General features: G+C 35.9%; 1 long non-coding RNA gene across 1 annotated transcript in view; it reads right to left on the reverse strand.

The window, feature by feature from the left end:
- Nucleotides 1-4489, reverse strand: part of LOC137216853 (uncharacterized) — a 282703-nt gene extending 278214 nt beyond the window's left edge. Inside the window, exon 1 of the long non-coding RNA XR_010939872.1 lies at nt 4384-4489. This is a non-coding gene — a long non-coding RNA (uncharacterized lncRNA). The remainder of the gene's footprint in view (nt 1-4383) is intronic.
- Nucleotides 4490-12682: the final 8193 nt, after the last annotated feature.

Below are 12682 nucleotides of genomic sequence, written 5' to 3' on the forward strand. Positions count from 1 at the left end.
ACTTTTACTGAAACCAAACCATTAGGATAATCAAATAAATGTAATTTTAGCACCTTGACAACTATGAAACACAAATAACAACTAAGCAAGGTGATGAAGGGGTTTACTAAAAAAGTAATCCTCCAGGATCTGTCCTGTGCCAAGGATAGAATGATTTAATATATTTTCATTTCTAACCAAATTACTGGTCAATAATTATCCATGTTAACTACGATGACCCTAAACTCCTAAAATATTCCAAAGTGCCTATCGAATTATTAAAGGAATCAAGGTATGCTCTTTTTAGTTTCGGTTTTATATACTCTTAATTGCATTATTTTTATATCATATTTTGGTAATCGCCAATGCACATATATGTTTATTTAAGAAATACTGTTGAATGTCTTCTTTATGCAAGATGTGTTCAGAAATGTGGATGAAGTGACAGTGATCAATAATGGTGTTTAAATATTCTGGTTAATTGAGAATAATTTTGAGGGTCATAACACATTTTACTCCATCTCCCTACCATACTGGATACAGTGAAATTTGCTCTACATGGCCAAATATGTTAAATAAAAATGTAAAATTACCAGGATTTCCTTTATATTACAATTTTATTAACATTCTTACCAATTTCTAATCTCTCACCTCAGTGGCTACCTTTGTAACAATCAGCAGAATGTTAGCTATGGCTACTTTGCATAAATATTTGTATTTATTCTGCTTTAGGCTGTCTTTAGGCATCTGTGATGGTGACAGGAAATTCATCTCTCTCAAACATGATACAATTAAATCAGTTTGGGTTTGAGTTGATAAAGGATAAACTGCTCCACAAGGTAATACCAAGTAGGATGCATTTACTTTTGGTCTCTCAGGGGAAAGAGAATTTGAACATAAGACCTCACCTCATGTTAGTCTGAAAAATGAGGAACCCATCCCATTTCCAGGTGTCATTTTTGTTTCACATACACATGGGTAACTCAAGGGACATGCCAAAATGAATTCAAATTTTTTAAAGCGGGATTTTCAATTATGGGATTTGGGGAAGAATGTGCCAGTGGGACAGTATACCTCTCTTTCTGCCTCATCCTCTACATCTAATCAACACCAGTGTTTTATGAATTGTAACTCCTAAATATCACTGGAACACACCGTTACTCTCCATCCATATGTCACTTCCCTAAGGGGAAGCCACCCTCACCTCTTAGCTGGACCTTCTCCTAACAAGTCCCCCTACACCCAATCCGTCCCCATTCCAAACTACTTTTCAAATCGCAATATCATTAATCTTTCTAAATAAAGCACAAATCTGATCATTCACCTGCCACCTTGCCTTCAGGCTTCCCTTTGCCTGCTAAGTGAAATTCAAATGCTGTAGCAAGGCATGTGAGTACAAGTCTTATCCCTTGTCACTAACCATCCCCATGCCTCTGTAGTTATACTTCATGCTCTGATTATACTAAACTGCTTACAGCTCCATACATATTTATTTCCTCTCATTTATCCAGAATTTAGCACATGCTAGTAACTTTGCCCGGTACACCATTGACCGCTTCACCTTCGCTTTTTCTAATGCTCACTCTTACTCTTTCTTCAGGTCTCAGCTAAGACAGCCTTCCTCCAGGCAACCTCCTCTGACTCTCAAAGACTGTGCTAAGTATGGCTGCTAGTTTTACCAGAATACTTTATAATTCCTTATTACCACTTAATCCCACTGTATTTTAATTGCCTATTTGTCTAGCTTTGTCACTAGACTGTAAACTCCACGAGAACAATTTTATCTTGCTAATAATTACATCCTCAACCCCTAGTATAATGGTTCCAAATAATTTTTTGTTGCTAATAGACCTCCTATCTTATATCCACGTATTTTTTACTTCAAAGAATCAGTGGCCAAGCAGACAATCTGAATACGGGGGCACATTAAAGTCTGGAGGAGGTGGACTGCCACTTGGGTTATCTGTCATATCCAGAAACTCAATCAATAAAATTATATGCTATATAAAGAGCTATTTCTAGGATCTTTTTCCACTTTAGCAGTACAAGGCACCCACAGGAGCTTTAAAATTACAGGGATTTGCCCCTTTTATTACCAGTGTTGTGCAAATTAAAAACATCCTGTCAAGGCATAGAATCCTCTCCACAAGATACAGAAAAGAAAGAAAACCATTTTAGTACTGAACAAGCACTAAACCAGATTAAAATGCGTGTCACAGGCAACCTGCTAAGAGATTATAAAGGCAGAAAGAGATTCCACCCTATGTATCACCAAGCAGCGACAATGCATTCCATACATGTTCTCAAGATTAACCATAACTTGTCTTCCCATAAGAGGACATTACAACACCATTTCATATGCATTCTTTCATAGTTCATCCCAAATTCATCTGGCATTGAGGTAGCCATTTGTGTTAGCTAACTGCCTTTGTCTGAAGGAAAAACAAAACTGCTATCACTAGGAGGAGCATTTGGTTACAGCTCAGGGAAAGACATTCCTACAGTGATAGGGAGATAGAGACACTATATTCCTTGATGTTTACATTTCAAAGAGATGTTTCCCAGATGCTTAAGAAAAACACTCCTGGGTTGTAAAGCTGGCAAGAGGCTTACCTATTCTTTGAAAAGATCTACAGAGATATCAAAGGGAGAGAAGGATTCACAAATAATAGGTTTCTCACAGAAATATACTGAGAAAGGGAGAGGGAATTTTGCTCTTGGCAATGGGAAAAACCATTAAAAAAAAAATCTACCATTATACCAGTCAGCTCAAATAGTTAGGTAGGGCTTTGTCCCTCCTTAATAAGCAAGCCTCCCTCAGAGAATATATTTTCTCTCTCACAATCTATGTATCTCACATTACAGAAAAAATGAATTGAGAAAGCCACACCCATGGTGTTAAAAAACATATACATGCTAATGAGATGTCCAGATTATATTACTAGTCTGGGCCTTTCCCTTGAACTCAAGACTCATACAGAAGAGATATTAAAATATTTAAAGATTGGTATTACCTGGGTATTGACAAATCAGAAAAGACACCAGCCCATGTTCTATGCAGGTGTGCTGTATATATGCAACTGCCTAATCAAAATTAATAACTTAATTTTACCACTTAATAACTAATTGGTATCTTAAGTATAATGTGTCAAACTTTTATCCCTAAGCTGCTAGTAGCATGGTCTTCCCTGTACCAATAAAATACAACTCTACTGCTTGGGCCCAAAAAATAGCATATCCAGCTTATCAGGAATCCTGTTTTCTCAAACTTAAAAACGTGTCACCAAATCTAAACGTTTCTTATGTCCCCAGTGTTAAGACTCTAGTCAAAACTACCATCATTTTTTGGCATGGATTACTGTAAAAGCCCACGAACCAGTCTCCCTGCTTCACATCTTGTGCTCCTACATTCTCTTCTCCATACAAAAGGCAGAACAATTTTTTAAAAACCCAAGTCAGATCATGCTTCTCTTCAGCTCAAACCTCCAATGACTTCCCATTTCACCAGCGTATAAGTTAAAGTCTATACAATGGCTTACAAGCTCCCACAAGGCCTCCTGTTATTTCCGTCATCTCGTCTGCTATTACTGTCCTCGTTGCTTCCTCCACTATAACCACACTTGCTGTTCCTAAAACTGGCCTTGAGGGCTTTGAACTGGCTATTTCTTCGGTCTTGAACTCTTTCCCCATCTATTAGCATGGCTCTCTCCTTTACTAAAGTCACCAATTTTTGAAAGTATTTTTAAAATATATTTCTACTGAGACATAATTTACATACCATAATATTTACTATGTTAAAGTGCAAAATTCAGTGGCTTTTAGTATACTCACAGGGCCGTACAATCATCACCATTTTATAATTTGAGAAATTTTTCATCACCTCAAAAGGATACTCCACACTCTTCAAACAGTCACTTCCCTGTTCCTCCCGTTTCTTCAGCCCCAGACAACCATTAATTCACTTTGTGTCTCTGTGGACTTGGCTACTCCTGTCATTTTGTACAGATGGAATCATATAATATGTGGCCTTTGTGTCAGGCTTCTTTCACTTAGCATCATGTTTTTGAGGTTCATCCAAGTTGTCATATGTATCACTCACTACTTCATTCCTTTTTATGGGTAAAGATATTCACTGTATCTTGGATATACAATTGGATATACAATTTGACTGTCTATTCATCTGTTGATGGACAGAAACATTAACTTTTAAGTACAAAAACTATAAGTTCAACATTAGTGTATCCACAATTGTAACTGGTAATGTCAAGATTATATGTGGTATAAACAGAATGCTGTGGAAAAATGATATTTAAATTATTTGCCAGCAACTGTTTTTTTTATAAAGTCCCTTCTAGCTCTTGTTTTATTAAATATGTGAATACAGTATTTTCATTAATCTCTTACCTCTGAGAACTTGTATTTGGGATGGGTTCAGCCAGATCGCTAGGATAGCAATTGAGTTTTTGGGCCATTCCTGTTAGAGTGGTCCACGGTAGCTGTAACCCTGGATCTGATCTGGAATAAGAGAACACCAAGGCATCACCCTCAGGAATTTCACTATCAGAGCAACAGCTTTGCCACAGTATTTTTTTTTTTTTTTTTTTTTTTACTGTTCAAAGCCCTATTCAGTGAGGCATTCAACCCTGTGACAGACTTGTGTGCTGTGCACAAGGATGGCTGGAACATTCTGAGAGGTCTTTGACATCATGACTCTCAGGGATCCACCTACCTGGGACTGACCAGCACAGTACTCAGCGTATGTGGCCTTTACTGTCAGATGACAGCTTGGGAAACACCCTGGGCTGCCTGCCTCCTTCCACTTCCAGAGGCAGTCTGGTTGCCTTTAGAGTTGAAACAACTTCACTCAGCCAAACTTGCTTAGACTCTGGCCAAATATAACTTTGTCTTGAAGCTTTTTAAATTAATATTATTTACATATCATAAAGTTCACTGTTTTAAAGTATACAGTTTAGTCATTTTTAGTATATTTACAAGGTTGCACAACTATCACCACGATCTACCTTCAGAATATTTTCATCACCCCAAAAATAAACCTCCTACACAGTAATAGTCATTCTTCACTCCTCTTCCCCAGACCCTAACAACCACTAATCTGCTTTCTATCTCTAAGGATTTTCCTATTTTGTACATTTCCTATAAATGGAACTTACAATCTGTACCCTTTTGTGATGTCTGAAGTTCACTCATGTTGTAGCATGTATCAGAATTCATTCCTTTTCATGGCTCAATAATATCCCATCATAATAGATATACAACATTTTGTTTACCTACGTATCCATTGGTGAGCACTTGATTTTTTTCAACTTTTTGAATATTATGAATAATTCTGCTATGAACACTGATGTACAAGTTTTTGTGTGGACATATTCTTCACTTTTTTTGTTAAATCAAATATCCCCTTCTCAACAAAGCCTGCCCTAACCATCCTATTTAAAAATACCATCCCCTCCCTCTTCATGACATTCTCTATTCCTACTCTCTGGGCTACATTTCTCTAAGATACTTGTGACAATTTGCTACTGTTCATCTTTCTCCACTAGAATGCAAACTACATGAAGACAGAGAATCTTGTTTCTTTTGTTTAATGCTGTAACCTTGGTGCTAGAAAAGAGTCTTAAGCAGAATAGATATACAATATGCATTTTTGACACTTTCTGTTCCCTTTGTTCAGGGCAATTAGTGCCCCCTCTATATACATGCTTGAAAAGCCAATCCTGGTAAGGTCTCATCCATCTACTTTCCATACCAAAGGAATTGGAAAGTGTGTGTGAACATCCTCCAGATACTCTATTTTCTAGTCACCACACCATACTCTCTTCTAAGTAAAATAGAGGACCTAAGAGTACCAACACAGGGGCAGATGAGAGGAGGGCACATATCCCCCAACTTCCTAAAGAAACCGGTGTGAGAGAACTGTCAACATTACATGAACTGTATAATATGGAAGTTAAACATGTGGACTGTGGAGACAAAAGGCCTGGATTTGCCATACTCTGCTGCTTTTTAGCTGTATGACCTTGAGTAAGTTAGTTTCTTTACCTTAGTTTTCTCACAAGTATCAGACATTTCAAGTAAAGAATATGAATAATAATAACAATAATTATACCAACTAACATTTAATGAGAGACAGTATAGTAATGGTAATTAGGAGCACAGTCTCTGGAGCCACACTGCCTGGGCTCAAATATTACTACACTGCTTACTGACTGCATGACCTTGGGCAAGTTACTTAGTCTCTTTGTGCCTCAGTGTCTATAAAATGGGGATGATAACAGTACTTAGTTCACTGGATTGTTGTTGAGAATTAAGGAAGTTTATACATGTAATGAGCTTAGTTCAGTGCCTGGCACCTAGTAAGTGCTCACTATATTTTAGCTATTACTACTGTGTACTATGTTATACACAAAGACCTCCACCATGATTATATCCAAGTAACCCAAATCACTCTCAAACACTTTACATTTGCTGTGCCAATAACAGAATGGTTTAAGTCACAGTGAATTTCTATCTTCCTGACTCAACCGTGTCTCCCTAAGGGCCTATCTCCATAGCTCAAGTATCTAGGAAACTGCTTAGACTATAGCATGTGATAGAGCCTGGAATATGGTAAATATTGGATAAATGCTTGTGGATGGAAGGAAAGGAGGGCAGAAGGTAATAGGCTCCAGTCAAGCTAATTGTTGCTGCTCCTCTGTCCCAGAGTCTACCATGTAAGCCACTTATTTTATATATAAGTCTTGTTACTCATGTAACTCTACATGTTCTGACTTCTTGAGCTTCTAGGCTTGAGGGCTAACAAAGGTAGCTGAGAGGTCTCAGAGGTTCCCGCCTCATTAGCCATATATGTGCCCAGAATAGTTAAGCCTCAATGTGTAAGTTTCCCATCTATCATTTTACATCTCTAACACTGTTTTAATGGGTGGCCTAAATGGGCACATCTTCAGTTTTCAATAAACTCATAAATAATGACACTGATCTTAATAAACTACTTCACTAGGAAACAAGAGGGTCTGTCAATGAAATTTTAAGATAGATTTTAAATTACCAGGAGAAGGCTGATTTCTGTGATAAAGAAGTATGAAGTGAAACAGGTCATTTTATAATAAGCATGGCCAACATCTGTCAGAGTCATCACAAGACAGAATGATAGGGCAGCCTTAATTTTCACATGATGGACTCAAAACTATTGGATACTGGAGGTCTTAGATCCTTTATGTGTATTTATTTTACATTTGAAATGAGCTGTCACTATCAAAATCGAATAGTTGACAGTTCCAAAGAAAATTGAACATCAAAAGCCAGGCAAAGAAAATATTCATCATCTTCTGAAGTTTCCCTCCCAAACTTGGTTCAGATACTAATTAGCTGATATGCCATCAAAGCTTTTAGTTAATACTAAAATACACCATCCAGAGAATTTTCTCATGAAAAAAATATGGCTGTGACAAAATATTAATGATCAGTGAATTGTTAAAATTTCAGGCCTCCAAACAAAATTTTGTTATTTTGAGGGGTTAAGAGGAGCAGAAAAAAAATGATTCTCTAATTTTATCTCCATAAATGGTATCTACTGGTCCCCAAGCAATGCCAGGGAATCTACCCTTTTCATTTAGCAACACAAACAAAATACAAAAACAGAAGCATGTATTTTCCCATGTTTGACTATAATTCCCCTAACCTTCAATGAAGAATGAACAGTAGTCCAATAGTTTCAGGGCAGCAAAGAACAGAACTTCTGAGCTCGAAGTGACAAACTACAAACAGGAAATAATGTATATACTCACTGGATACCCTCAGGAACTCTGGGCTCTCCTGAACTTCTGAATTCAGCATTATCTTTAATTTGGGTATTCACCTAATACTCTCTTTGCCTAATTAACCCCTTTGCAACCCTCTTCTCTATGCCAACATTTTCATACATGTTGTAACACTTTTATACACGTTGTTCTCCCTGTGGTGATACTTTATTCCCTCAATTAAGTTAAATTACATCATTGAGCACCTACTCTGTACACAGCAATATGCTAGTCCCTGAGAATTCTGGAAAAAATAGGGTATGGTCCTTTCCAAATGGAGACTCCAAATTCACATTGCCTAGTGTATGTCTAAACTACATCTGTCAATGTACTTAAGACATGGCTTTAGACTCCTGTCTCCCAATGAAAAGCTTTCTGCCACCACCTCCAATATCATTTTCACAGTTACACATTATGAATGCCATTTAATTTCTTTTGTTTACTTGCCACTTTGCCCTCATATTGCCTCAAATATTCATGTGGATCTATGCAACTGGATGCTAAGCTCTTCAAAGTGATTGACTAGTCAAAATACCTATTTATATATATATATATATATATATATATATATACACACACACACACACATATATATATAAAGGACTGGGTGAATAGCATCAAGTGGTTAACTCCAAAACTGCTACAGAATTAATAAATCTCATGTAATTTTGGTTCTAAACTCAAGTGCAAATTTTCATATTGAGCAAAATAATAATTTATATCCACAAGAAGACAGCTGGTTTACAGTAAAAGAGTATTACATATTATGTATTACATATGATGAGTGAAAACATGTTCAAGGGTCGTCTCTGGTTTACTGTATGACTTGGGGCAAATCATTTCACATCTCTAAGCTACAATTCCCATCTCCATAAAATTGGATAAAAATATTGGCCTTATCCTCCTGTTATTTGGAATCGTGAGACTAAAATGAGCAATCCTGAAGTATATATAAATGTTCAGTTAATTTTCGTTAAATATTATTACTGGCTTTTAATAAAAAATTATTACATTTCAATAACAACATTCCTTCATGGGTTCTCTTCTATTAAATAAATTCTATTCTTTAAATATTTCTTATTTTATTCTATTACACCACATTCCAAAAACTTCGAAATAAATAAGGTGATGATATGCCTATACATGTTTTTGTAATTAATCCAGGATCAAAGATTTCTTTTCCATTATCTTTAAAAAAAAATTCCTCTCTTTAACAAGCAAAAGCAAGCAAGATATTTCAGGTAATCCTATGTTCTGGTAATAAAGCTACCATATGTGACACATCTAAATAATAATTTTCAAAAATATATAATGTAATAAATTACCCTGATAATAATTTAAGTTTTTATGACTAAGAAGGCCATCAAGAATTGACAGTTATCCTTAAATTTATATGGAAATGCAAAGGATCCAAAATAATCAAAACAATCTTGATAAGAACAAAGTTGGAAGACTTACACTTCCTGATTTCAAAACATATTACACAGCTGCAGCAATCAAGACAGTGTAGTACTTGCATAAGGAGAGACATATAGACCAATGGAATAGAATTTAGAGTCCATAATTAATCCTTGTTGATCTTCAAAAAGGGTGCCAAGATGATTCAATGGGGTAGGAATAGTCCCTTCAACAAATCCTTCTGGGACAAATGGCTATCCACATGCTGAGGAGTCTGGCTCCAGGCCAAAATCCTATATGTTACCTTTCAGGGCAGACCATAAGCAATTATAAAGGTTTTATCTGGCAGGCCTCATGGGGGAAAGCTGCCTTCCCCACACCCCATGTGGTACACAGCCAGTGTATTACAACCTCTGAAGGGAATTGCAGTCAAAGACTCGTCCACTTGGCCCCCAACACTGGCCATGCTCCTATGCACATCTGTATTCCTAGCCCATGTGCCTCAATGGGACCTCCTTATGAAGGGTCTTATCTCCATCATTTAGTACTTTTCAACTCCAAGCCCTTCCTCTTCTCCCTCTCCTCAGCCCGTGGGTCCATGAAACAGCAGGAACCTTTTGTTTGACCTCTTGCTTATACTATCACAGTAAGTGAATAAAGGCTTTGATGGTTAATCTCAGTTTGGCTTGTTATCATAATTGACTACCTTGACATCTGGTAATTCCTGACACATGTAAAAGAATGAAGTTGAACCCCTAGTTCACACCATTTACAACCATTAACTCAAAATGGATCACAGACCTAAATATAAGAGCTAAAGATATAAAATTCTTAGAATAAAAAATAGGTGTAAATCACCAGACTTTAGGTTAGACAAAGCCTTCTTAGGACACCAAAAGCAAAAGCAACAAAAGAAAAAAATAGATAAATTTGACTGTGGCAAAATTAAAAACTTTTGTGTTTCAGAGGAAACCATGAAGAAAGTAGAAAGACAACCCCCAGAATGAGAGACTATACTTTCCAATCATATATCTTATAAGGAATTGGCATCCAGAATACATAAAAAATACTTATAACTGAACAATAAAAAGATAAATAACCCAATTAAAAAATGTGTAAAGGATCTGAAACATGTTTCTCCAAGGAAGATATACAAATGACCAATACGTACATGAAGAGATGCTCAACATCATTAGCCATCAGGTAAAATGCAAATTAAAACCACAGTGAAATACTGCTTCACACCCACTAGATTGACTAAAAATTAAAAAGACAATAACAAATGTTGGTGAGGATGTGGAGAAACTGAAACCCTCATGCACTGCCTGTGGTATTGTAAAATGGTTCAATTACTATGGGAAACAGTTTGGCAGTTCTCCAAAAAGTTAAACATAGAGTTATGGTATGATACAGTGATTCAATTTCTGAGTATATAACTAAGAGAAATGAAAATATATTTCTGCACAAAAATTGTTCATGGATGTTCATGTCAGCACTATTGATAATAGCCAAAATGTGGAAACAATCTTAACATCCATCAACTGATTAATGAATAAACAAAATGTGGTATATCCATACAACGGAATATTATTCAGCTGTAAAAGGGGATAAAGTACATTCTACAACATGGATAAACCTTGAAAACATTAGGCTAAGTGAAAAAAATCATAAAAGACTACATGTTGTACAAGAGTCTCTTTTATGAAATGGCCAGAATAGGCAAATCTAGAGGTAGAAAGTAGATTAGTCATTGTCAGGGGTTGGATGGAAAGGGGAAATGAGGAGTGACTGTTAATGAATACAAAGTTTCTTCTTGGAGTGATGAAAATGTTCTAAACTGAGATGCGGTGATGGTTGCATAATGTACAAATGTACAAAAATCCACTGAATTTACTTTAAAGGGGTGAATTTTATGGTATGTGAATTACCTTATAGGACACTTTGTGATTAGTATTAGCAAAGTCAGTCATTATAACATTTAACCAAACAATAAAATGCAGCTTAAGAGAGCCTAACAACCGACAGAATTCTTAACAAATCCCTCTTATTGTTTCATTATTCATGTGCACACAAACCTTTTCTCCATAAACAGAAATCACAACTACTTATTGCTCTGTTTCCAAAATAGTATCATCTGAGTAGCAGAATGATATAATAAATAATGTGCTTCTACCAAAAAGACCAGGATAATAGTTCCACTTCTGTTACTTTGTAAGTATATGTAAGTAATAAACCTCTCTCATTCCAACATCCATCAGAGAAACCGGAACCCTTGTATATTGCTGGTGGGAATGCAACAGCCACTGTGGAAAACAGTTTGGCAGTTCCTCAAAAAGTTAAACATAGAATTATCACATAATCCAATGATGCCACTCCTAGTTATTGAAAACAGGTACCCAAACAAACATGTAAGAAAGTTTATAACAGCTTATTCATAATAGCCAAAATGTATAAACAACATGAATATCTGTCAACAGATGAATGGGTAAACAAATTGTGAGATGTGTGTGTATACAAACACACACACACGCATAAACCATGGGATATTATTCATCCATAAAATGGAATACAGTACTGATCATGCTACAATGTGAATGGACCTTGAAAAAATTTTGCTAAGCAAAAGAAGCTAGACACAAAATGTAACACATTATTTAATTCTATTTATATGAAATATCTAGCATAGGTAAATTTCACCTCAATGGGGGAAAAAAACACAGTGGGAAATTAGTGTCTGAAATGATTATTTTGCCTAAAAGATTATCTTCAAACACATCTTCTATGAAAATTATCTTCAAACACATGAATCCTTAGCCTCACATACCCTAAGACAGGCTAGATACCAACTGTTTGAAAAATTGGTATCTTAGAATAAATTCTAAAACTGCTTGTGTGAAAATTTCATCCAAAACGGAATGGATTCACGGATGGTGTGCAAAATTGCAAATACTCATTCTCTTTCTTGTACCATCTAAATTAATCTAAAACACCTGGATGGTTGACTTTTTCTTTTTACATCCAGGTATTTTTCCTTTTATAAATTCACCTTTCCTTCTTTCCTTGGGTCCTCTCTCTCTCCCTCTCCTTTTAATATTCAAAGCAAAATCAGGACAAATAGAAACTCCCAGAGCTTCTAGGAAATAGACAAGGTCATCAGCTTCTCACAGTCAATATAAACCGATCCCAAAAATATCCTCTAAGCAACTGTATATTTTCAGTTTTTAAAGCAATGTAAACCCCAGTGTTATCATTAAGCTAGAGTGGTAAACATACTGCACCACTCACGTGCCCATTTTCGCATTGGTCCGTGTAAATAATTTATCGATCTATATAAAGAAGAATTCATATAAAGAAATTAACTTTATAATTTATTATAAATACTTTATATAATAATAATTATAATAAAGGATTGTCAGTTTTACAGATACTGCCTTGTTATACCCACCTTCTCTGTAAAAGTCTCCCAGTAGTTGTAATAAGAATTGCTC

The sequence above is a fragment of the Pseudorca crassidens genome, chromosome X (genome assembly GCF_039906515.1).
Source record: "Pseudorca crassidens isolate mPseCra1 chromosome X, mPseCra1.hap1, whole genome shotgun sequence".
NCBI classification, from domain to species: Eukaryota; Metazoa; Chordata; class Mammalia; order Artiodactyla; family Delphinidae; genus Pseudorca; species Pseudorca crassidens.